At 44.6% G+C, this 27273-nt stretch overlaps 1 long non-coding RNA gene across 2 annotated transcripts; it reads right to left on the bottom strand.

The window, feature by feature from the left end:
• Positions 1 to 14990: 14990 nt before the first annotated feature.
• Positions 14991 to 27196, bottom strand: LOC142088235 (uncharacterized). 2 transcript variants are annotated; one of them, XR_012675780.1, is made up of 3 exons: positions 18054 to 19091; positions 16167 to 17277; positions 14991 to 15037 (listed from the first exon to the last, which is right to left on the bottom strand). It is a non-coding gene; the product is annotated as an uncharacterized LOC142088235 (long non-coding RNA). The 2 variants fall into 2 exon arrangements; XR_012675781.1 differs by lacking the exon at positions 14991 to 15037 and adding an exon at positions 26895 to 27196 and having other exon boundaries at positions 15068 to 17277; positions 18054 to 18267.
• Positions 27197 to 27273: the final 77 nt, after the last annotated feature.

Consider the following 27273-nt stretch of genomic DNA (forward strand, 5'->3'; position numbering starts at 1 on the left):
AACCTGAAAATGATCCCAAGGGCGGAAAAAAATAAGTGTCTGGTTCCGTATTACTGGCTGCTTCTCAGCTCCACACAGGACCAAAGCGACAGTCACGGTCTCTCTCCTCTCCCTCTCCTTCTCTTACATACATTTGCACATGCCCACACGCACGCATATTTTCGTACGGTACTTTGAGATCCACAGGTAAAGAACCTAAGTATTCTTTTTCTGCCTAGGATTCAAATTGGTCAACTAAATTGCATCTCATTTATATCCCCTAGTGAACATTTACGGGTGTCTGCTTCCAGACATCCCTTAGTTCTTGGCAAGCAATATAACAAATTTATATCTTGACACCGTTTGATGTTAATGAGCTATAAAAGCCGGAGAGTACAAAGTATCGATCTGTAATTAATCACAGAGAAGCTAAAGATGGGAGAGTCTTGCCTGAATATCTCTATTTCCCATCCCACCCTTCCTCCTCTCCATCAGCACAGCACATCCCGGAAAGGACTGATTTACAGTGCCAGAGTGAAAACTATTACAGCAATTTGAGCATTTCCCAGTCTCTGTGGCATCAGATACTGGTTGTGCTGGAGGGAGAGTTCTGGATGAGATGAACTGCTTGCTCTGTTAATTCCTTTAAAAACAGTAAGAAAATATCTGTAATAAAGCGCTAGTGAATAGTAGTAGAAATACTTCACTTCTATATCAATTCCCAGAAGCGAAATGTATTTGCTGTCTATTTTTATGACCACATTCTAATTTTTTCAGCTTTTTGGCAGCTAGGGATATAATATCTGCAATACATTAATGAGCCCGATTCAAAGATCAGTGATGTCAGCAGAAGGACTCTTATTCATTTCAAGGGGCTTTGAACCAAGCTCTCGCAATACTTTAGAGCCATCACTGGTCATTAGAACACATCTTTCTTATTCTTTAAAAACATTATCGCCGATGTATTTTAAGCTATTACAGTATGACAGTCACTCTTATTTCTGTTAAAGGAAAAGGCTCTTTTGTTAGGTTTTCGCAGATAGGACTGAATTATGTGACTATTTAATTTCTGATGTATTTACACCGTGATCGAAAAAGGAAAATGTAAACCTTTCCAGAAGACTGAATAATTAAAATATTGTAAGACACCCCCCCAAAAGAAAACTGCTAGGAACTTTATTATGTTGGTTTAAAAAAAATCAGAAATTGAATTTAAAGGTGGATCAAAAACATGCATAAGGACTTCAAACATGTTAAAAAAAAAAAAAAAAAGACATTTCTGTGAGGTTGGTTTCTCCTGGCTTTGTGTCTCGAGGTTTAATAAAGTACAAACTCTGAGTCAAAAATTCCCTGATGATTGGGGTATTCTGAATAGCTCCTGATGGAATAATGTGAACAATTCCACAATGCCAGGTAAATTTTCCGGTTTCAGATGACACAGTTGTGCACACACTACAGACACACTGGCATGCTGCCTCCCTTCTATTTATTTTTCCAAAAATCACAGGAAATTAATATCTTTAAGACCTCTGTCCCTTTGTCTATCTAAAAGAGATCAGCTGGTTCAAAAGTTTTGGTGAGGACAAAAACATCGACATTCGCACATAAGGAATTACTTAATTCCTTAGAAAAACAACATAAAAATGAGGACTTTTAATATACAGTGGCCAGTGATTGTTGGAAAACACAATTTTTAAGCTTTTGCAATACCTGTATTCCTTGCTTTGGTCAGACTATCTGAAGCTAATGAGCTATTTCTCATATTCATAGTCGAGTACACGCATTGCTGGACAGACCAAGAACGCTCCCTGCTTTCCAAGATCAATCCCTTAACCTGCAGAAAGCTATTCTGCATAAAACCAGCAGAACAGCGTGCAATAAAGAAGCCGAAGAGGACAATTTGTATGCGTTTTATTGTCATCCTTTTCAGTCAGATCCAGAACAAACTTCCTAGAAAAAGCCAGATCTTCAAGCACAGGACTTGTGATAGGGCTGGGGCCACTCCACGGTCCTGCAGCCACCACCTGTCTCCTCGTCTACAAAGAATTGCAATCAAAACCGCAAGATTATTTCTTGTTTTCTCTCTTTCCTACGAAGGAGAGATGCTAGGCAAAGTCGTGAGCTAAGAAAAGTGAAAAAAAGCAGTCAATTTGCTGGTAGGTAACACAATAAATGTGTTGCTCCACCGTGCTTAATGGGACAGTGCTCGACCTCGATCGGCTTGGACAGAGAGTCATCAGAAAACGCGGCGTGAGGATTAAAGTTGTCAGGGTACCTTGAACAAACCGCGCAGCAAAGACACCAGGCAACACCATGCACCAGGTTGGGTTTCGAACGAAATCAAAACACGGCTTTGCAGGAGCTGGTGTGGCAGAAGGTAAACAGAGGCTGCCACGAAGCAGTGTCCTTCCCTGATGGGGGTCTGGGGGGTGGTTTGCCCCAGTGGCATTTCTGGAAGCACCTTTTCTTGACATTTTTGTGCTGGGGTTTAGTGCCAGCGGAATTTGCAGCGGAAAGCCCAGTGAGAAGGTCCTCAGCATGCTAACCGAGAGTTGCATCTTCTAATACCTTTGAGGAACAAAGACAGAGACCTTTTTGGGACAATTCCATTTTCATTTATGGGTTTAAATATAGTAAATTCTTGCTCTGGACAGTGAAATTTGGCATTTCCAGCTGAGGACTCTTGTGTCCCACCAGAACAGATGACCAGCAATCAAGAGCGACTTCTATATTTCACCTTGAGCAAGTCCCTTAATACCTCTTTGCCTCAATGTTCCCATCTGCAAATGTTTACTTCCCTCAGCAGAATTGGCTGTTGATTTACTTTTGCCTCCCGCTGAATAACGTTCCCAAAGACAAAGCGTTATTCAGCGCTAGCATTGGTGGTGCCGACATTTCCTGCACAGGGACAAAAAGACTGGCGCTATTTTTAGTGAGGGCTTTTCTTTCCATTGTCCCTTTCTCTGTGAAGCTGTATTTTCCAGTGCTTTTTTGTACGGTTTTTTTTTTGTGTTCATTGATTGCAAATCCTGAGGGATGAGTTTTGGTTTCAATTAACTTTTATTAATAAAGATCACGCTATAGCCTAATTCTTGGAGCATGGCTGAGATCAAATCCGCTGTTAGTAACTGCGTTTAGCATTCAGTGCTTGGAATAATGTGCCATGAATAAGTCGGCTGGACTTTTCTAGATATTTCTCAGTAAGAACATTTGATGTAAAACTGCATCGTTTGTATGAGTGGTGTCATCTAAAGAAATAGCTCAACGTGCCTGTTTCCAAAGAAACATCCTCTCTTGGACTCAGTGGTATTTTCAGCTTGGTTTTGGAAGGCCACAGGTTCATCATCATCATCACCACTCACTCTCAGGTTGCTCCTACCTTTATTTCTTTAGTATATCCTAGCTTTATTCCCCCTAGAGCTTATGGATACTATTGAACTATTTCAGGTCACCCTCATTTACAGCAGTCTGTGTTCAGTAAGATTAACTTTGCTGCCCTTAATAGCCAGTAATGCTGGTTGCCTAAAATGCAGTTTATGAAGATTGAAGTCTCTGCATAGATACAAGAATTAAATCGCAGTGACGGTGGCCTAGATTTTCTGTTAACGCTTTCTGTGGGATAGAAAAGTGAAGACCGTGAGTAAAGGTGAATGATTAGCATGAAAGGCGGCAAAGAGGAATAAGGATTTCTGAGGCTTTGACACGCCAGCCCTTTGGATGATGCTCTCAAGAAAGGGAAAGCTTGGGTTGGTTTGGGTTTTTTGAACACAGCTTTGACGCTGCAGAACAAGTTGGGATCTTGGTCTCTGTTGAAGAACACAGAACGCTTGAGGAGGACTATGAACCAGCTACTGCTAAGGACATTTGACTGTGCCACTGGAGAAACAATGCCATACCAATAGTGACTTATATCACCACTATGTAATATTAATGGCATGAAAGGCACCACATAATTCAAAGAAAAAAATAGGTATTTTTTGCCTTTTCATGGATTTGGAAATGTCTTTTTAGCCAGTAATTTCTGTTCTGGTCTGGGCAGTCTCCACAAGTGCTGGTTTGGTTTTTTTTTTCATATCGAAGACTCCACATCGTTCTCCTAGCTAGCACGTTTTCTAGCTTTCCTGGGGACAGAAGTGGTGATAGCAAGGATAAGGAGTTTTCCTTCAGTGATGACCACATGCACTAATGTACTTTGCAGGCTTCTGGTAAAGTGTGATTCAGAGGACTTAAAGACTCCTGACCAAGGACACACTTCTCTTTTTGGGGGTTAACATTTCCTTTGAACTGGAAGAAAACAAACCAGAACAATAAAAACCACACTCTGGGTGAGGTTTGCCCTGGGATTGTGAGGTCCAGACGTTAGATAAGAAGCCTGGTACATAAAGAAGTTTGAGCAGTTACAAGGTTTTCTTTTGTTTTGCTTTATTTTCTTCAACAAGCAACAAAGATGGGAAAAAAAAAAACCCCACCAAGTCTGTGTTTATAGCTGAGAGATATCTTTGACTGCAGGTCACACCGCAGATGATGAAAAGTAAGTTCCAGGCAGTCAGATGAAGGGAGATTTCACTGCGAAAATGTGAAAGGTTCCCCCTCCCCATTTCCTCTCTCTTCTTTTATTGATTTCTCTTGCTCCCATCAAGCCCTTGCTGCCTTGCACACAAGCTAGAGCCAATTACCCTGTCATGGTTTTCATACGGCTACTGCTCTACAGTATAGTCCTTCCAAGCAATTCCGCCTTTTTCCATGGTAAGTACTCTGGCTGCTTATGCATGGGAATCGCCCCAGTAGGGCACTGGGGATAGTTTTTACTTTGCTATTAAATATCTCATCCCATACACATCAGAGGAGAGAAACATCTAAACCGAAATGGGCTTTGAGTCGGACCCGCAAATACTTCTCGTTTAGAAAATAACCGGTGACTGGGAAAGCAATTCCCTCGGGGCAAATTTCAGAGGGAGTCATAGACGAACCAGAAACTGTAGCTCAGGCTCCCCTGTTTATGTATACACACACACACACATATATATATTTTTACATATTTACATGTTTATATATATATACACATTTGTACGTGCGTGTCTATGTGATGTGCATATAATTACACAGTGGTGTGTGTGCAGGTATTTGTCAACACACAGAGGCACATACAGACTTGCATGCCGTGCAGTTTCATCTTTTGCTGCTTTCCAAGCTGTTTCCCAAACAAAAGTAGCTTCTCAAGATTACCGCCGGCTCTAGCCGACACGCTATTTCATGTTATCACCTGAGAGAGTCACCAGGTAGGTGTAGTAACCTTGGCACTAGCTGGCAAAACACCAGAAAGTCTAACATCATTCCGGGAATACATCACTCCTCTTGTTCCCCGATGTCATGTTGTTCTTTCTGCTTTTAATTCCTTCTGGGGCTGTACCATGCGATAAAGCCATCTTCCCAAATTAAATGTAATAGGAGGTAGTTCTAATGAGTAGGTCTGGTGTCTTCACCTGACCATCCTGGTGCCACCAAGGAGGCAGAGTGGTCTAACGGGCAGCGGGCAGCAGATAGGAGAGATGAGTTTTGCTTCCCGCTCTGCCACCGAGTAGGGAACTTAGTTGGACAAGACTTTGTGCCTCAGTTTCTCCGTTCCTAGCTGCGTCCTCCTTTTCCAGCCTCTGAGCTTCAACCAGGCAAATCACTGCATTTGTCTGGCATTGCTGGATGTACCGTTGACCGGCCATGGAAACAGCGAGACCTCCTGCTGAGTGGCTGTCCCATCCCAATGCACACACATAACCCCCCCCCCTCAAAATACATGGCCTGGGAACTGTATAATGTGCTTACGCATTGCGTGCAAGTACCAGGTGCCTTTGGAAAAAAATGGCCAGAAGAAAAACAAACAGCTCAATCCAGTATTGTTACACCAGCTCAAATACCAACTGCAGCGTAGAGGAGCCAAGTTCACCTCTTCATTTCAGAAGCTGCAGCTCAGCTTCAAATCTCATCGCTCACTTTCCCACGTTCCCTATAGAAGTTCGTCTAAGGTCCTTCATACCGCGAGTCTGTCCAAGCTTCATCCATAGGCCGGCGTGCTGGACCGCTTCATGCTCACTAATTCACCCTACTTCACTGGGCCACCTTCAGCAGGTCTTCTAACGCTCTGCAGAAATTTCATCACTTGGGAATGTCTGATGCATCCTTTAAATTGCTTCTTTTTTTCCTACATAACACGGCTCTGTCACTGGCATACCAGCCACCTAATTATTAACCTTGACCTTGGGAAAAAAAGCAGCAGAGTGCATTTAATAACAACCCCAGCGAGCTGAGGCAGCTTTACAATTACGTTGCATAATGTAGTCATGAGAAGAGGGTTACCAGGGAGATAATGATAAACATCAGCCTTAATTCTGTCTGAAAAATAATTGGAGTGATCTCCCTTTGTGGCTGGGGGAGAGGAGAAAATTGGATGGGTACATTTCCAGTTACCACAGATGTTAGTAAAACATGCTGCACTCCACCATTGACCAAATTACGAGCTACCTCTAAATGCTGTGGGTATGAATTGTCTGGCTTCCTCTCCGTGCACCCAAGTCTGCGGGCAAGTATCATTTAAATGAGAAAACAGCCTTGGTTGCAGCACAGCTGGTGTCTTTCCACGCAGTTACTACATCTCCTGTTTACAGTGGCCCTGTCAAAAACTCCTCTATTTGTCAGAGTATTCATCAGTCCTGCCACATTTTAAAAATAATATAGCCCTTACAGCCCTTGTGACCTTGTCCACGAGCGTTGAAATTATCCTGGGACGATCCTTTTGCCTTCACTGGGTTGCAGCGTGCGACCCGTGGGGGAATCGCCGCTTGTCCTGCCTCCGCGCTCTCCGCACCGGCTACGGCTCTGAAGCACCCGGCTCATCCCGGGTGCACCTCCACCGCCACCAGCAGGGCCACCTCCTTGCTCTGGCAGGACGTGGAGAAGTCATGTGCGTGGCAAAGGAGGAGAGCTGGGATGCTGAGAGGCTTGCTGGCGGCGTGTTCGGTCCTTTCCCACCCCATCTGGTCACCACCATCCGTTGCTGATTTTTGCTTCTCTGCTGTTACCGAGAGAAGCTCTGTGGGCACTCGGTGCCACTGGAAGCTCGGTCAGGGCCGCTCGCAGTTTGGGAATACTCCCAGAAGAAGGAGGATAGACATTTTGCTCTGGAATGCACCCTTCCCTGGAGCTCTCCTTTCTGGTTTCTTAGCCCCTTTTGGGACCTTTAGACTCTGATGTCACCCACTCAAATTATCACCACGAAGCTGCGGCTTCTCTTCCTGGTCAGCAGGAACAACAGCAAAGCCTGACAAAGCCCGGGCATGCTTGCCTGCGTTTTCCGCTCCAGCCCCAGACTCCCCCTGGGTGCCTCTCTCACCCTGCCTGCGCTACAGCTCGCCCTCCAAATATTGTAGGCAGTGAGTTCTTCAGCCTTTATTTATATTTAGAGCAGGCATTGAATTCCACAACCACAGGGGCTGAGTGTTTTCAGATTAAACTGTGGTTTCAATTCCTCCTTGACTCAGTTCTAGAGTTAACTAAGCGGAGCGACACGTAGGTGCAGCAATAAGTGCATATCACATACGTATCAGCTGGCCTTGACCGATCACTCTGACGACTTCCATCAAGGTGGAATTAGTCAGCATCTCCTGCTAACATTTAAGTGAAAGCGGTATTAGAAAGTTGCCTGTGTTTTCCGCTGTGAAGTTTCTGTCAGCTCTGCTGCTGCTTTGCAGTGGCTTTGGAGAAGCAGGGGCCGACACAGGAGGTCCTGGTGGATCTAGGTGGCTGGATCCCAGCAATGCAGCTGGTAGCACTGGGAGTGCTGGTCGTTATGTGGTACGGAGCGAGAGAACTGGAGGACCAGTGGACAAACCCGTGGTGGGCATACGCTTTCCAGTGCTTGCAGCTCTTGCATCTCCCATCTCCTAGGCCGTTTGTGAGCTCAAGTCCCACTGCCAGGACACAGAGACCTCTTTTTGGCAGAGCAGCCAGGCCACCCGCTTCCGATTGCTTCTGGTTCCAGTCAAGCATCTTCTTCTCTGCCGTAGCTTTCCACCAGCTACGGGTAACCTCAGCACCATCAAGCTCTGCTGGCTGTGAAACCCAAGCCCTGCTGGGCTGGGGCAGCATCCAGCACCGCGGCACCGCCGTGCTCTCCCTCTCCGTTCCTCTGCAGATCTCTCTCGGTGCCAAGCCACGCTTGTTGGCACAAACACCTCCTTTAGAGCTGCTTTCTACTACCCGATTAGCAGGCTGTCAGCCACAAGGCCATCGCTCCTCCTGCAGCTCCTGGCAAGCCTGGACACCGCTACGCGGCTGCGGAAGATGAAAGGAGCCCGGCCTTCGCATTACCCAGCGGCTGTGTGCTCGCCAGAGGCTAATTCCCCTTCCCCATGAACGTGTATGCGGAACAACTAATAGGCTCTGTGAGCCTGCCTTCATTCCTTATTAAAAGGAACACACTCTGCGAAGAACAGAGCTGTCTAATACAGGCTTCTCCCCCGTTTCCCCTTTCACCAAGCCTCAAGAGAGCTGCAGTTCCTGAGAATCAGAGGCTCCGGGGGTGGAGATGCTTTCTAGTAGTTACGAAGGGTTGAGCGTCAGGAATCCTAGATTCCTTTTAATGATTCATTTAGAAGCGAGGGTGACGGCGTTCGCTTTCCAGCGACTGCTTTCGGCGCTGCATGTCCTCTGAAGCTGAGGAACGGATGGGTGTGCGGTGCTTTTACCTCCAGATCGCTGGCTCCGATCCGCTCGGGGCTGGTAGCGACACCGCCTCATTGTGCTCTGAAGGCTCTTTGGCAGCCGGTGTGAAATGAGTTGAATGACAATCCCGTACATTAACTTTACCACCAGGCATAAAGATTATGGGCTAGTACAAAAGAAATGTTGCTTTCATCTCCCGCGGCAGTACAGAGGTGCTGGGATTTGGCAGAAGGAGTGATGGTCTGGGGGGGGACCAGATCTCAACAGCATCTCAGGGTGCATCTGAGACTGCGCTTGGCCCATTAACTTCCAAATTCTGGCTGCATTACACGGTAAACCTGACTGATGGAGTATGTAGAGCTGAAACACAACTAAAATAATTGATTACCTAGAAATTCCATCTAACTCCCCAAGAAGTGGAACAAGCATGCACAGACTACTTAAAGCTTGTAAATTCACTTAGCGTCAGATAAAGTGTACCTGCTTCCACTGGTGTAAATCTGGAGTAATTCCACTGAAGTATAGGAAATGTAAGGTCAGCGGAGTTGACTAGCATTAAACTAGCATCGTTGAGAATAATTCTTTAGCTATAAAGAGTGACAGATAAATGTCCTTTGAATTCCTGACCCCACTATGAAAATGAAATACAAGATGTGGAAACTCTTTGAAACTGATAGAAACGTCTCCGTCTTACATCTCTCTCCGTTAATCAGAACAAGGCACTGTAATCAGCGCCGATTCTAGGTCTATCTGTAAGGAACAAAGTGAACTCAGAAAATTAAATCATTTAACACATTATTTCCTTCCTCATTTTGGCGCCGATTGAGCTTATTGCACAATTTCTCCCCCCGCTGCCCTGCAGCTGGGTTGATCCTGCAGCCGGCAAGGGCTGTGGGTGCTGCTGCGGGGCAGGAAGGCACCCAACGTTCCTCTTTCCCGGAGGGATCGCTGCTTTGGGAGATTCCCCTTTAGACTCAGAGGTTTCTTCACTGACGTCTGATTTCCTATTTCCTTTACTACCTTTCAGTAGGAAACCTGGGACAGACCTAAATGGGGAATATTCGCCTATGCTGTTATGCCATACCAGCAAAATACTGATTTTGTAGCCATAGCTTAGACCCTAAGCATCTTCTGGCGGAGTTTCTTCCAGCCTTACTGGGGTGAAACATGCTCTGTTGGCAAAAGTGCCATTTTGCTGGGATGAATTATTATGTGCTAGGAGCTTTTGCCAGCACTGCAATGTTGATCTGGCATCATTTCTCCCTCCACCTCTGCCTGAGCCAGCCAAAGCTTGTAATGTAGGCTGTGATTGATAAACCTTGTTTTACAGATTTAGGCTTTTTTAGATTTTAGATTTATTTTATAGATTTACAGTTTCAATCTAGGAAGATTTTTATGAACAGCAATTGCTCAGGGAATATTCTGAAGATATTTTGGTTATTTTACATAATAGGAAATACAGTAATTACATAGCCAGTGACCTGGGCAGAGGAAAAATATTTCCAAGGTGGGATAACTCCCATAATATTTCAACGACGGTTATGAACAATATGATAGTTTGCAAGATCAGCATAATTTTCTGTATTTTCTTCCCACCATCCTGCAGGTGTTGTAGAATTAACGGCCATTTCAGTCATTATTTAGCCATGGAAAAGATATCATTTTAATTTGGAAGGTGGGACTGGCTTTGCTTTCTCAGGAGAGTGTGCACTGAGATCCTACAGGTGCATTCTGCACTATTGCTTTTCCGTGACTTGTTTAAAGTTTTTATCAGACTTTGTCCGCTAATTGGTTTTTTTTTCCTATTCTCTTCAGCCCTCTTTCTAACCCTTGGTGTTTTCACCAAAACACTGAGCATGAATTTCTGGCCAGATAAAAACTACTCTTCTCAGGAAAAGTTGGACGGTTGGACTCGATGATCTTAAAGGTCTTTTCCAACCTCAACGATTCTATGATTCTAAAAGCGCCCACTGTAGTGTTCTAATTGTTTCTATTTCAAATAGATTTCCTGTTAACTACGCCTACAGGAAATAAATGCAAATCTGTTACACGTCGGTTTCTTAACTAAAGTCCTTTGCGTTCCACGGCTAATAATAAGTGATGATTTTCAATTGACAACTTACTTCCTCCCCGGTGTCGTTTAGGGAAAGTGTCAAGGAGAAAACTGTCAGGGGGAGAAATAATAATAAAAAATGGCTGCTGGCCTGGCTGGGTTTCCTGCAAAGGCTGCCTTTGCACAGATGGCTTCCTGCGATAGCTCTTCCCGGGCACCACAGCTTGCTGGGTTCGGGCTCAGATATATCAGCGACGAGGGCTTGATGGCTGTAAAACATCTGCGGGCTAGGGCTTAGGCTGCGGTTGGGTCATTCGGGCTTCTTGGACCTGTATCAGAAAATGGATGAAATATTTGCCCGTGCGTTTCTCTGATTTCTCGCAGCAAAGAAGGGTTAATGGTTTAAACCTCGCAGTTTTCTGTATTTATACAGGACGGATACAAAGCAGTGAACCCAGGTACGGAGCAATTCAGAACTTTGTCCAGGGGCCGTATGAGCAGAGGTGGGCTATGAACGTGCGACTTAGTGTGATGTGGTAGCCAATAGCTTATATTTCTCATTTCCGCTATGCTTTCCTGGCAAACCCCCACCTCTTACCTTCACCATTTTAGGTGAAGGCAAGTAGGACATATTGCTGTTGTCACAAGTCTTCGTATCCTTACTCCCAGAGTTTCTTCCCTCCTTGTGTTCCTGTTGCTTTCCAAGCTGAAGGAAACGCAGCGTGTGACCGCTTCTGGTTTGCTGCTGCAACATAAGCATCATGATCAGACATAAGGCAATTCTTCATCACTTAACAGTGAAAACCCTCTCTTTGCAACAACATGAGCCATTCTACGCTATTCCTGGAATGGGACTGGCTGGAAGCAGGAGAAATATCTCTCTATCCCAGCTATGAAGATGACTAAAATCATAACGAGGGCAAGTTTGGACCCCACAGCAACACAAAACACAGCGGAGATTGCAAAACCATCTTTCCATGCCACGTAGTCCACGCTGTGTTTCTCAGAAGACGTCGATATCTGGGTTTCCTTGTCAGTGCTTCTGCCATTTCCTCCATGCACTCTTCCCAGGACTCCAGCTTCACCACCCACTCTGCAGGGTGGGGAAATCGGGTTTCTAAATGCTGCAAGCAATACCTGGGCTTGATATCCTGCAGATCCAGGAAAGGTGACCTGACCAGGATTAAGATTCCCAGGCTACTTTTCACCTCAGCTGCAGTGAAGTGGCAGAGATTGATGGTAGATGCCCCATCCCTGGAAATATTCACGGTCAGGTTGGACGGGGCTCTGAGCAACCTGGTCTAGTTGAAGATGTCCCTGCTCGTTGCAGGAAGGTTGGACTAGATCACCTCTAAAGGTCCCTTCCAGCCCAAACCATTCTATGATTCTGTGAAGGTACATCCCAGGAGAATGTGGCAGCACAGAAGGATGTACAGAATTTAGCCCACAGTGCAAAGCAGAAAGAGGAATGATTTCAGTAGGGAAGACCATCCCCAGATGAGAACAGAAATAGATAAGAACTGAATGTAGAGATGCAGCTTGAGAGCATCTTCATTTACAGTGCACATGTGAGGCAAGACCAAGTCTAGAGGTCCCTTCAGTGGCTTTTAACATGGAAGAACAAGATCCCCACCCCAACCAGCAAGTTAAAGCTGCTGACGCGTCCTGTAATTGATGCCAAGTGGATGGGCTCATGAACAAAAATTCTGGATTCTTAGATGGCTCAGAAGTAGGTCCATATCTTGCAAGCCTCTCCTTTTTAAAGGATTCATTGGCCTACATATTTACAGCAATACTGGAGAAAAAGGAGAGCATCTGACAATTCCCTACCAAAATCCACGGCAGCAGTTTATCTTGAGGAGATTTTGCTAGTATACATGTCAAAGGACCACTATTTATCAAGACTATTTCAGCCTTAATAAGCTTTGGGGGGGTTATCAAATTGCTTCCTAGTCAGCGTGGGCAAAATTTACTCTATTTTCATACAGCCCTAGCTCGTACTTACAAGCTTAGCAGTAGCTGCGGTCCTCCTGCCTCTTGGTCAAGTAAGAAAACCTCTTCATCCACGTACACACATTGTGCAACCCCAGCCCTACTGCAATGCTTCTGCTACGGCTTAGAGAGAAATCCTGGTTTAGAAAGGATTCTGCCAGTGGTCCCCGGCTTAACAGCTCTGCAGAATTCAATTCTTCTATGTGAAGACTGATTTTACAGTTTCCAAGTTTAAAGTGAGTTTAATTGTGCTCTCAGTTACACCTTTGGTAACTCAAATACAGAATTTGTTCTGATATTCCCTCTGCAAGTGCATATGTTTCATTAATGTTAGGACAAGGGTGGTCTTGTGCAATGAAAATATTTGGAAGTTTGAAAATCAGTCTAAGACCATGAAGTCAAGCTAGATTCTCATGGGGGAAAAAAGCCTCCGTCCCGCTGGGTACAGCTCCAGCAAGGTACATTTCATTCTTTATGAAAGCCTGAGTTTTCTTCCTTCCAAAGCTTTTATTTTGCTTGAATTTGAATGATTGTAGGATTGATTGACAGATGGAGAGACAGCAGCCAGAGGGGTGCTCTTAGGGACAACCTCTTCCAGGTTGCCTTGGCCAACATTTACCTGAAGCCTATCACCCCTTGCCTGTACTGGCTCGCATCTAACCCAACTTACCAAAAACTTGGGGGAGCTTGAATTTCTGGCAGAAATCACTAAGCTTGTATGCACACATTTATAATAAATCTTAACGCTCTCTTTTTCACCTCCTTTGTCTGAAATTTTAGTTTTCAAACAACCTGCCCGTTTTCCTTTAATTACACAGCAAAACCCCCTATCTTCAATATCCACGCTGGTCTCTTTTATCACCATGGTATTTATTGCTAACTGACCCGTGGAACCTATTCAGCATATAACCTTCTTTTTTTTCTTTTTGACCACAATCCATTTCCCCTCTGTGTGTGTGTGTTTCTCTCGCTCCCTGTATCTCATCCCATCCCATTAGCTCTCTGTGCTGAATAGCCTGTTCCAGGACATCAAACTTTAATTTAAACAGAAGATGATCAATAAGCTTAGCAAATTGCCTATGGCAACATCAGCAGTTTGAATCAAAGGGTTTTATAGGTAATTTAAAGGGCATCCTCATTCACCCCCGCGATGTGGTATATACCTATCGCTTGCTTTGCCAGTTACAGCTCAGTTGGCTGAACACGAGGAATAAGAGCTTTTTCTCCACACACGAACGGGGAAATGGTACACAGCATCTATTCCAGGTGGTTTTGATAGTGTGTTTTGAAACCACAAAACGCAAGGCATCTCAGGGGGGAAGAAAAATCTTAACTCACAAGACTTGTTTAAAAAGACCACATCAGAGCTTAGAATCAATATCAGCACTAAAGAAACAGAGATGTAAAACGAAAATACATGCAGTCCTCAGTCCAACCCTGTTCTGCTGGTGCTGTGGCTTGGGACCACCATATTTTCATATAAGGGAGGAGAGACTATATTTTAATCTGTTTCTAGATTGCCAGTTTGATTTTCAGACATCCTAGGTAACTCCACAATGTTCATGCCAGAGAGTTTACGTAAGAGAAACTACACCTGTAACCCCAGTTTTGAAGATGCTTTGTTTGTACCAAGTTCCACGTCCACTGACCTGGATGATGATTATTTAAAGTTGCAAATACATTTATATTGAACTTTCCTCGAGGACACAAACAGCTGATTTGAATACGATTGTGAAGAAAATGAACCAGTGAGCTGGACTGATGGCTCAATAAAGCCAACGGCTGCCCGACACATGGGTGATAGTTCCCAGCTTCCCTTCATCTTTTACCTTCTGTACCAGCAGCAGGTGAGTATTGAACACCTACCGCATTGGCTTGAGCTACCAGCTACCTTTGTTGGAAGAAGAAACCTGTTTCTGTGTGTGGGAGAGAGGAAAAGAAACGCCAGGAAAATGGGCATCGGTCAGAGCGCGATGCAGGAGGTGAGAAAGCAAAAACCTCTTGAGAAGGTCTTCGGCAGGACTCGTGAAGTCTTGTGTTACGGAGGGGGTTCTTGGGGCAGGGGGTAGCAGCGGCAAACATCCCTGGCATCATTTCAGACTCATACACGTTGTGCCCTGTTATTTAGGAGCTCAGGGGGCCCACTAAGGCCCCTGTAAGGGGGGATATACGGTTCTAAAGGCACTTAGCTCCTAGCTGGCTCTAGGTCGGAAATTACACAATGGATGTTGAAATGTTGGCTTGCTGAAAAGTTGTCATTCGAGTAATGGATGCTTTATTTCCTGTTTTTGCTGAAAGCTAAAGCGAAACATAATTAGCAAGCGAGAAAGCAACCTTGGCAGCCAAACAAAAAAAGCACATTTTGGGCACCTGAGCCAATTAAAATTGTTTATGTAGCCCATGAACAATATTTTTCTCCAAATCATTATAACTGAGGGAATTCATCATAACACAGCAGGCTTGCTTCTCACAGACCTGCTCCTGTGCCGAGCTGTGTGCCGGCAGCTCCCGAGGATGAACAGGGGGCACCCTGCAACGTCCACGACGCTTGTAGGGGTGAAGGAGAAAAGGCTTGTGACGGCAAGGGGAAGGCTCAACTCCCACTTCTTTTAGTTCTGGGTAGATCCCGAGCATACGAGAACTTTAATTTACCTTCACGATTGAAATGTATATTAATTTTAGATTACAAATCTCTCTTTTTCAGCCTGTCCTGCACTGCAGAAGCTGAGACCCTCTCCTTTTTATTCTGTAAACTGACGTAGTTTAAGAAACCCGCACTGTCCTCCTTGCGATACTTGAATACTCCAAACCCTGCTTGATTGTCACGTGGCTGCTCAGAGATTGAGTTTCTGATGACGTAAGGTCTGGCTTCTTTTCTTGCTATATGAGAAAATAATCCTTCAGGAGAAACCAATAGGTGGACAAATATTACTGCTATTTAGTATAACGCTCATCTGCTCCCCTCGTAACAAATCGTTGTGCTTTCCATTTGTCTCTGAACTCTCAGCTTTCATTCCTAGATGTGTAGTCGTTTTATGTGCAATATTTTAATGTATTTTTATGAATTGGCCTGTTTTAATGTTTTGCTTGTTTCTGAAGCGAAGTTAAATCTGGTTGTGAAAATTATCACCGCCCTTTGGTAAAAGTTATACACGTCCTGAAATAAACAGAAGTGAATGGATCGATACAGAGGAGAAACGCTTTTTGCACCGTGTAGCCCATTGCCAAGCAATAAACATTAAGTGCATCCACGTGCAAGATGAACGCTCTCTGTGTCTAGACTTGCCCAAAGTTGTATTTTTCTGTAAATGTGTTTTGCTTGCTGCCTATTTCTGGCCGTGTTCGGTCTGTGTGTGTTTATGTTATCGAGCATAGCTTGCTTTGTTTCAAGACTTTCAGAAAGAAAAATGAATCGGGTGTGACTTACCCTGGGAATGTTCTCAAAACAAAGCGTTGGGTGGGTGGTCAGTCTGTTTTGACTTGTCCTTGGTGCAGAGCACAAACGGGGCGAGGGGGCTCACGGATCGTAGCTGCTGGAAGCCGAAATCCTGGGCTCAGGCTCCAACCCCCACTGAACTGAAGTGCTAAAAAGGCGCCTTGTTAGTTAAAGTGCCGGTGAAATACTGGGAGAAGCTAGCGTAGGAACGGTTCTTGCACTTAAATACAGGTCTTGGCATTTATTTAGCACTAGCAGCTTATGTACTAGTAGTGGAGCCCTGCTTGGCTGGCAGAACTGGCACCGCAGCTGGTACTGAGAAGCTGAGAGCACTGTGGTTGTGTCTGCAAAGGTCTGAGCTGTTCTTGGGCAAGGGGAAGTGTCTCTCCTCATCCGGATTTAGTTATAATCGAAAAGAGAGGGACAGAAATGCAGACAAGAGATTCCCCTCTCTTTCATGTAGCAATTCTCAGGCTTCTTCCATTGATAATGAATATAAATATACAATGAATATAAATACACAAACCTGGGTGAAGGAAGGAATTAATCATAGTCTTCCAGGATGGGCCAGTGGGAGCATTGAGGACCACAAACAATAAAGGAAAGGTTGTCACGGTGGAAGTAACTGCAGAGGACAGCGGGCACAAATGGAGCTGTGGTGGTACTTTTGCAGATACACCAGTGCGGGTGAAATAGGTGTTGCTGGCAGTCATACGGCGACAGGGATACTTGCCAAAGCGCGTGATGTGTTGGGACAATCACCAGGAGGCTCTAGGGAAACATGGAGCTTAATGTCATCGTTATCACTAGCCTGTGGCTCGTATGGTTGTTATGATCTCTGCTGCTGCGTGAGGGTCTCGGCTCAGCCCGTGCTGAGAGCTCCTGTTCCCCCCTCAGTCAGCAAAATGGGGACCAGTCATCTCTTCTGGAATAAGCAGACCTGAAGTGCTGGCAGACAAAAGCAGTGGCATGACCTATGCTCAACCTGGTCTGAATCTACTTCCCAAAGAAGTCTCCTTGGCGTGTTCCTCCAGTTCTCTTACTTTACTCGCAAGCATGTTCCTAGGTCCTGAAAATGGTATGTCTTTACTTCGTTGCTGCTCTGCATAGGAAAAAAAAGCAACATAAAGTATTATTAGTACTTCTGTTAGCCACAGTCATACCAAGAAAGGCTTTGATGCAGAAAATAAGCAGTATTATTTAGTAACAGAGCGGTGAGTATAAAATCAGTAATGAAACACGATGTGCATGTTCTTACCTGATCCAGCAAGATTTTTTTCTATGAAATGTATTAGCCCCCAGTGGGTCTAGCAGTTTTCTTTGATAAACGTATCTCACTGAAATAGTCTATGATGGGGTAGAGAAAGGAGCATCCTGGTAAGACCACGATAGCCTACAAAACACTTTGAATAAAACAATTGCTTGTCTAAAAGCTAACGATTTGGTCAAATCATTGCTATTGTGAGGTTGTGGGTTTCGTATTACTGTCATTGTGGCATTAATACACTGAGAAATTCAGATAGTTTATCAGCATCCATTAAGGAATGGAAGGAAATCAGGACAAAAGCCTATTGTTTATTCAAGGTTGTGTTTTATTTATCCTCTGGCTTTTAAAAGCCTCTTGTTTTATGTGCCTTCTGGGCACACAGGCTTCAATTTAAAAACATCACCACTAAAACAAACAACCAAACTGACAAAAGTCATCTCGGGGAGAGCAACTGAGATGTAAAAGCAACTCGGTACTCGCAATACCCCTTGAGGTAAAAGCCTTCCGCTGAGGTTTGAAGGACGATGACCCCTCGATCAGGCCAAACGGGGAAATTGTGACTCCCTGACATTTTCTCACACAACCGGCCCTGAGGATTGACTTTTTCTTACCCATCTATTCCAGACAGTCGTGAGGTTGAGGTTCAGTGTAGAGTTACGAAGACCTCCCTTTGTGACCGACCTCTGTGTCACTCCGAGATTGTAATGAGTGATGAACGACTGTCCCTCTTCATCTGTGTCAGGACGGGAACTCACCCCGCAAACATCAACCAAACATCGACAGATGCAGCAGTTTTCCTGGAGATCTCCGATTCTCGCTGCTGCACTAGTGTTATGTTAAAAAAAAATAGATCTGATCTGAAGACACAGTGAGGAACTTGGAGGGATCAAGAGTAGACCTCATCTCTGCACACCCCTACAAATCCCAAAACACACAGCTAGCAAAAGCAGAGCAAAAGAGCACTTGAGTAGAATTTAGCTTAAAAGACCAGGTGAGTTTTCCAGTCAGATTCTGTGTTATTACCCAAATTACGTGTTTCTATTTCCTTTCGTAGAACACGCTGCGAGCAAGCTGGCTCTCGCTACGTAATCCAAATGTAAGTACTCTGCACAGTTCTCGTGGTGTGTACGTAGGGGTGGGTGGGTGTGTTTACGTAAGGATGGATGGATGTGTAGGTCCTGGTCAGTCTAACAGCCAAATGATATTGATGTACCTCACGATGGAGGGTAGATGAAATTAAGCTCTCTTACCACTTGGACAGTATTAAGAGGCCATTATGTCAACCAGTTGTGTAAAAGAACCGACTTTACACCCACGACTGCTCCCGTGCCGTATTCACACACGTTGGGGCATACCTATCGTTTAGAAAGAACTTCCAAGGGAGGTAACCTGAAAGGGAATAAAGTGTAGGAACCACCAAGGATCTTCATCATCTTGCTACATTAGGGCAGTTCTTCCCCTTGATAATGTTGCCCGATGAGGGCGGCTTTCCCAGTGCAAACTGGTGGAGCATTCAGGGAAGGGATGGCACCAGTTTGCAAGATAACCCTTTGGGTGGAAGGACCTTGCTCTGCGTTCTTGCACATGCCGAGGTTTTTTTATGTTCTGTTGAGGAAATACAGCAATATTTGGAATAGCCAGGCAGGGAGGCAAAGAGGAACTAGGGCTCTTTTAAAATACTTTGGCCACAAACAGAAGTCCTAAAACACTTTTTTCTGTGCTCTGTCCCCTCGGCGCGGAGGGACCAGCAGCCAATTGCATTATAGCGCTGCTGATTACTTATGATTCCCTTCCTGTGAGGACAGGCCCTGATGTGTTGTTTTTTGATAACGCTGGCTCCTTTAGAGCAATAATGCTGGTACAGTTTCCTGCCTAATCGGAGAGCAATTACTGTACCTCAAAAGGGAAAACATTTAGAAGAACCCAGTTTTAGCTCAGAAGTGATAACAGGAACATTTTCGGGCTAAGCCATGGTTAGACTTGAGCTCATTCAGGCATCTCCCACGGCAACACTTGACAAAAAGCAAAGAGAGAGAAGAGGCTGAGGCTTGTTCTTATCTCCCATGTTCCTATATGATCAGGATCCCCCAAACCCCCCTATATGGTTTGGGACCTGGGATTTTGTTGGTGCCCACCAGTTGTAAGAGAACATGGAATCTTTTCCCTCTAGGTCCCTAATCTGAATTTGCTCTAGTTTAGGAGTGAACAGCGTTTGCTATTACTGATTTCTGATCTGTGTTAACTCAGCTAGTGGCCTTGGTCAGCAATTGGCAGGTGACCACGTCCAGAGGCAGAAGGCTGCACTTCAGAGGTTTGCAGAGGTGCTGTTAGAACTGCCTTTGCTTAGCTGGCAAACCCATCGCTATTTTCAGATAGAATCCTAGAATCATTTAGGTTGGAAAAGACCTTTAAGATCGTCGAGTCCAACCTAATTAATTTGCCGAACCTGTATGGGAACACAAAGCAAAGATTAAAGGGTTGAAAGGTTATTCCAGCAGAGTGGTGTAGCCAAAGACAGTATCATCCTGTAGTTTTGGAAGGGGACTGGCAAAGAGTATCTGGGGGGGAAAACAGTCTCTGCCTGGACTCCTGGCACATTTCTGGTGATTCAGTGCTTTCTTTAGGTCTCAGGCACTCAGGCATTTCCACCCAATGTGTGCTTTTGACCTCCTCGCTGGAGAAGTCTCTGGCTACAAAGGGTGTGTGTCTGCGGTGAGAGAAGCGCTATCTTACAGAAGTCGAGCAGGGAAAGGAAATGACTCAATCATCAAAAGGCCCTCCTTCCTCAGGGAACTGTCCTTAATCGGTATTATCCCGTTACAATAATACTATTTCAGAAGGACTGTGAACCAGAGCACGGCGTAGCCATGTAAACTGCTTCCTGTATTTGCCAAACAAAACAGCCTTCAGCAATTAATAGAATTTAGCTATTAGTCCTGCTATGATAAAACAACAAACGTGGCTGTTCATCCTGCAACCCAACTTGGCGCAATCCTTCTCCCAGGAAGGGTCCTTTTCTTTTGGATCTGCGTTACCTGCTGCTCCAGGAAAGAATAAACAAGAATTAACGAGATTGCTTGCATTTGGCTTGGCTTAAAGTGTCATAGCTATGGAAATTGTCCTCATTACCCTTGCAAGAGCTATTGCAAAGCTTCCTCCTGGGATACCCTGATTAGTCATTGCTTTAGTATTAAGCTGGGATACTTTGTGTTGCTTGCCAGGGATCCTGTACAATCTCTACCTTTTGGTGCTTGATAAAATAGGCAGCTCCAGAGGTTGGCAGTGGAAGCTACAGAATAAAGCAGTGGGTCCTTCAGAGCTCGGGGACCAGGAGTATTACAGAGACTCGGCTCGCCATAATTAACTCTGATTAGACACAGCCACAGATGGGCAGCATCTCTGCAACAAATGGTCCATTTGTTCTTCTTTGATTTGGTAGGAGAGAAGCTCGTAATGTGACAAGAAAATGCCACTTGTAACTTGCTCTCCCCTCGCCATTGCCCTTGTAGCGCTGATCACTCATCTCCGTGGCTGAGCACGGAGGGTTTGCAGGTTGACTTTTGCTTGTGTCTGGCAGTAAAATCGTACCAGGGATGAGATGAAAATTTCTGTTGCTGCGATCAAGACTCTTGCTGCTGCATTTGTAATCGTAGTAACGTCTCGGGTCTGAGGTAGGAACGGAGGCTCCATGGTAGCCGTATGGTTTAACCATCCAGTGAGCCGCCAGACTCTGCTTAGGAGAGCTTTTATAACATTATCAGAAAGGACGCAACAGGTGAATACAGCAAACAAGGCTGGGTAAATGCTAAATAATAATAGTGGATAGCTAGATCAGAGTAACAAGCATTATTAAACACACACTGGATGAAAAGCATTCTTGCATAAGTTCATTTTGACGTGGAAGTTTTCAAATATGCAAAGGAATCTCAAATGACATGTGAAAAACCTACTTTGAAAGTGAAACTTGAAAGCTTTTTTTTCTTCGCAGATGCAAAAAAAAATCAAATATTTGTCAAAAAAATCCTTCAGGATGTCTAGTTACCCAGGATGACTTCACCAGTGTGGGTTTTACTCCTGAGAATAAATTAGCTGATAACCAAAGAGACGTAGTAGGGGCATTTCAATAAGCTTTGTAAACATTTGCTTTGAAGCCTTTCTGTGGAGGCTGCGAGGCTTACAGAAGACCGACTGCCAGGACAGAGCTTTGACTGGGGGGTTTCAGAACAAAAACACAGAGCCAACCTTTGGGTTTGGGTTTGGTTCTAGCGTTTTTTTGCCAAAAGTGGGAATTAGATGTTTCAAATGCACAAGGATTAGAATAGGACTAGAACAGAGGAAGAGAACGCGGGTCTTCGCTTTTCTTGGAAATACGGGCTACAAGCTTTAGCTTCTGCCTCAGCTGGTTACTGCCTCGATGGGAACGATAAAAATGCAAAATCGGTACAGTGGGTCTTCTCATCACAAAGGATGAAACTAATGGCCTAAATTTATGGCTGATGTAATTTCACTGAAGTCAGTAGATTTACACTACAGAGTCTAACCATATGTTTAGGCTTTTTTATACACGATAAAGTTGAATGATGTTGATGATACTGTGACAGCTCTGATGTCTTGTTTCAACTCCAAAATACCTCAAAACTTTCCACTGTAAAATATTCCAGAGGGGATAAGTGTGGTAACAGCAGTGAAGTTGCATATTTGATGCTCAAGTCTGTATATTGGATTTGCAGGAATCGCATCACGGAATTTGTCAAAAAAATACTTTTCTTTAAGTACTCTGTATACCAGTAAGATGTGAGCCGAGCAAAAAAACCATGTCTGAATTCAAACTGCAAAGTTCAAAAAGAGAGAACAATGGTACCAATGTAACCCACGTGAGACACGGCTAATAACAAGAAGCAACAAAAATAAATAATTTTCTTAGTACGCTGACTGCCAACAAGGGTGCAGAGCTCCTGCTGCTCTACCATGCTTTAAGTGAACATCTGGGCATAAGTTGACAAAAGTAGAGGTTAAAATTCTTCTCTGCATTGGATAAGGTCTTATCTTTACGTTGCTTGGGAAAACAACAATGGATTTTGGGGGGGCATTTGGGACTCTGTTCAAACACCACTGAAATCAAAAGGTTCTTTCCACTGACTTTGGATTATAAACTGGCTTTGGAAAATAAACTGATGGGGTGAGGAAGGATCATCTCTGAAGGACTCAGGAGATGTTAACTCAGCTCTTGGCTGTTCCCAGGGTGATCTTGGGAAGAGTGCCTCGTCTGCCCGTGGAAGTTTTCCATTTGCGTAGTCAAATGATACTGCTTCCTTTTGCCTGGCTTGTCCTTGGAAACCATTTGTGTAGGATCCGTCTCAGACTCGTGTTTGTACAGCATCTATCACACTGGGATCCCAGCGGAGGTAAACTTACAAAGAAGGACATTGGAGTGAATAGAATAAGTGATATGGTGGGAAGAACCATTATTATGAAATATTATTTTAAAAATGAACAGCTAGCAAACCTTAGAATATTTTGTACTGCATTAGTACTCTTCATTTTAAATCCTTGAGTCAGATTGGTCTCACTTTCTGAGCGGGAGTTAAAAAACAAGAAACATATCGACAAGAAAATATCCTTAATGAATTCTTTCTTAACATTTCACCAAGTTAGAAATGTCCACTAGAGGATTAGCAAATTTGAACTTTTGGCTTAGTTGTGATTACACAAATGCTTTTTTATAATCCTTTATAAACAATTATCCATGTCTTATATTATGGTCTTGGAGGTGAAAAAGAAGGCTGGGTTTTCACATTTTGGTGTGAACCTGAAATATGCAGTGCATCTTTTATTTTCTCAGATACAAGACTAGATTATTCTCCTGAATGTGCTGCTATAAATATGAATGACACTTCTAAAACTAAAAAAAGGTTATGGCTGCAACTCAAAGAAAAAACAGGGTCAAGGTTTAATCAGAGAGAAAATTCATTACAAAGAAACTACAAAGAAACAAGAATATCGGTAGGGTTTTCCAGAATTTATTCTGGTATTTACATAAAAGTGTGCAAACAAAGCACCACAGAAAATCCTAGATAGCTTGCATTCTTTGACCGTACTCCAATCACGTAGCTGAAAGCCATTCAAAAAAGTAGCTGTATCTAAAATCCTAAACCCACCAGCTCTCCCACGTCAGCTCTCCCTGCCCTGGATTGTAGGCAGCATCTCTTGGATGAGGCTCAGGCTTTTGGGAAGGTGAAAGGGGGCTGATTTTCAACCTAACTAGGCTCAGACATCTCACATACTGTCCCTGTCTCAAAGTTGACACAACCACAGGAAAGCTCCATTGAGCTACTTGAGTGGTGGTAAGCAGCACAAGACCCCACCACAAAACAAGCCCTCCTGGTTTAGAATAAAAAGGCAGCAGGTTGTGACTTCTCCTGTCCACCGAGGTATCCGAAGGATGACTGTCTGGCACCTCCCTCCATCCTGTACATTTGATAGGAACAAGCTTGCCCTCCATCTTGTCGGTAGAATTATATTTGGCATCTCCAGGGCTTGATTTAATAGCAGGATCCAGAAAGGCTTCCCATTTACCATTGCTGCCACATATTATCCAAAGAATCAACATCCTTAACCTCCTTCAAACAGCTTTCTGTGAGATGAGTCAGTAATTAACAACAGCAGTACCGGCAAGCCTGGGAGGTTGTTTCTAACAAGAAGGCACATTTTAAATGAACAGTGAAATTTTTGGGGAGCTATTTGATGAGATTCTCCTTCTTCATTAGAATATCAGAAATAACATTCTTATTTCTGCGTCACCCACCATTCCCCTCTACTCAGTTTCACCAGCCTAATTGGGATAGGACCTCTTTTTCCCCTCTAAATTTGCTAGCCACGCATCCCATAGACACATTGTCGTTCATAATGAATCATGAGCAATAGGGATCCAAATGTGCTTAATGTCTATAATCACCCAAGGCAGGTTTGCAAATGAAACCTTTGTTTATTATGGCAACTGATCAGGAAAATCTTCTTTCAAGATAATAACATTAACTCAGAAAGAGCAGAGGCACAATAAATCAAAATCTGTGGCAACACAAAGGGAAAAAAGAGTTGGCATGCTTGGATAAAAGATGCAAGCCCAGGTGGGTAACTGTTGCCCCTAACACGATACAAAGCCAGTCTTTCCTGGGAGTAAAATGATGTTTGGCAAGATAGCAACAGAGTAAGAAGCTAACATTTTTCTAGCTTTAATGGCAAAGAATACAAAGGGTCAGATCCATCATGCCTTTGTTAAACCAAGTCCATAGAGACTTTTCTTGACACAACCAGATCTATCAAAAGAGGAAAAAAACACAGTTAGCAGCCAGTAGTAACAGATTCTTGTCAGGTTCCCCGAAATTACTTTGAAAATATCTTTTCTTCAATGCTAGACTTGTCCCTGGCTATTAAACATCTGCTCAATTGTAGAAATACTTGAAAGATTACTTGGTGATAAAACTCAGAATAAAAGGTTTTCTAGTGCAGGCTGATAACGCGTACACACACCTAGTGAAACAGATCCCCTTCTGATGGTCTTGTAAGACAGCAGGAAAGAGACCCGCGTGAAATTTGTCTGTGCTTAAGTTACACAGCCAATGTTAATTTAGGAAAGCTCCCTTTGAGGCTACGATGATGTCTGTTCTAAGCAAAAAGGGGAGAGCTCTCTCTACCTGAGGAAACATTCACATCATCTGGACCATGTTTCAACTCCTCCCTGGTTCCCTGACTTTCTTTATATATCATCACAGCAGTCTGTAGAGGCTTCAGCTGTCAGGTGTACGCCTATTATACCAGCCATGCCATAAAAAATGGTCGCCAGCCTAAAACATTTTTAGACGAAAGCCTAGTCCTACAAAGATTCTCATAACATGCAAATATTTGGGCAGAACTCAGTAGGGCTGTATAAAATCTCTTGGTTAATTATGTGCCTAAGTGGTTCCAGATCAGCAGCATATATGGTATCAATACCAATAAGCAGAACATCAGTTTTCTCTAACCAAAACTGGTATTTAAAAGAAGTACCAGGGTGGAATATCTAAGAAAGGTAAAATATATACAATTGAAATAAAATCACCTACCCAATAGAAGTGCAGTGACAACTACATGGAGTGAGAAATATTCAGAAAGAAGGGTTACAAACCTGTGACCCACCCTGCTAGCGGAAAAAAAAATGCTATGGGAAGAGAAATGCTATATGGAAGGGGCTTCTGGTGATGTTCTGGATTAGCGCAGAGGGACTCAGAGCCACGTTGCTGGGAACATGGGATGGCCTGCCTGCCTATCGGCCATCCAAAGTGGCTCCCCTCGCAGGCTGTGGGTACCCGGGAGGGTGTGAGCTCCCAGAAGACAGTTGGTTGTTGTTCCCACCAGATCCGAGCTGTGGGAAGCCGAGAAGAAATCAGCTCTATGTATGGTATTCCCTTGAGGTCCTTATTTAGAGGGTAAAAGCTTTTGAAGATGGATGGTGGGAGGATTAAAAGATATTTCTGGCACATTCCTGACTGATGAAGGAAACTGCTAGAAGGCAATCTGGCCTCCTGAAAATCATAGAATCATAGAATCATAGAACGGTTTGGGTTGGAAGGGACCTTTAGAGGCCATCCAGTCCAACCTCCCTGCCATGGGCAGGGACATCTTCAACCAGATCAGGTTGCTCAGAGCCCCGTCCAACCTGACCTTGAATGTTCTCAGGGATGGGGCATCTACCACCTCTCTGGGCAACCTGCTCCAGGGTCTTTCTTATATCTAGTCTAAATCTACCCTCTTTTAGTTTAAAAACATTCTCCCTTGTCCTGTCGCAACACGCCCTGCTAAAAAGTCTGTCCCCATCTTTCTTATAAGCCCCCTTTAAGTGCTGAAAGGCCGCAATAAGGTCTCCCCGAAGCCTTCTCTTCTCCAGGCTGAACAACCCCAACTCTCTCAGCCTTTCCTCATAGGAGTGGCGTTCCATCCCCCTGATCATTTTTGTGGCCTCCTCTGGACCCGCTCCAACAGGTCCGTGTCTGTCCTGTGCTGAGGGCTCCAGAGCTGGATGCAGGACTGGAGGTGGGGTCTCACCAGAGCAGAGCAGAAGGGCAGAATCCCCTCCCTCCTGCCGGCCACGCTGCTTTGGATGCAGCCCAGGATACGGTTGGCTTTCTGGCTGGCTCATGTCCGGGTTTTCGTCCACCAGTACCCCAAGTCCTTCTCGGCAGGGCTGCTCTCCATCCCTTCATCCCCCAGCCTGGATTGATACCGGGGGTTGCCCCGACCCAGGTGCAGGACCTTGGACTTGGCCTGGTTGAACCTCATGAGGTTCACACGGGCCCACTTCTCGAGCTTGTCCAGGTCCCTCTGGATGGCGTCCCGTCCCTCAGGCATGTATGTAATGTAGTGACAGCAATCACTAGAAATATGCAGCACTGCTGGCCCAAACCAACCAGCCCCACCTGAGGCCATCCTTTCCCGAAATTCTGCCTGCATAGGGCTGTAGGTCTGAGCTTCCCAAAAACGCTGCAGAATTGTCCCCTGAGTGGACACCCGCCTGTCGCTGAAGAGCAGCTGAAGGAGCTGATAAAGTCACTTAACAACAGAGCTGGAAACCCAAGGTATAAACACAGCTAGTGAAGCTCGGGCAGATGTTGCTGAGAGCTTTCTCTGCAGGGTAATGATAATGAGGAGACGGCTCTCCCTCCTCCCATATGTCCTGGCATCTCAAAGAGAGCGAGGGAAGCCGGAGGAAAGGGAAAGGCGGTGTGGTCAGCGGGCGGGGTGAGACCACCACCTCTCACGCACCCTTATCAGCCTCCACACAGACACAAACACTCC

Source organism: Calonectris borealis, chromosome 14 (genome assembly GCF_964195595.1).
Source record: "Calonectris borealis chromosome 14, bCalBor7.hap1.2, whole genome shotgun sequence".
Taxonomy (NCBI): domain Eukaryota; kingdom Metazoa; phylum Chordata; class Aves; order Procellariiformes; family Procellariidae; genus Calonectris; species Calonectris borealis.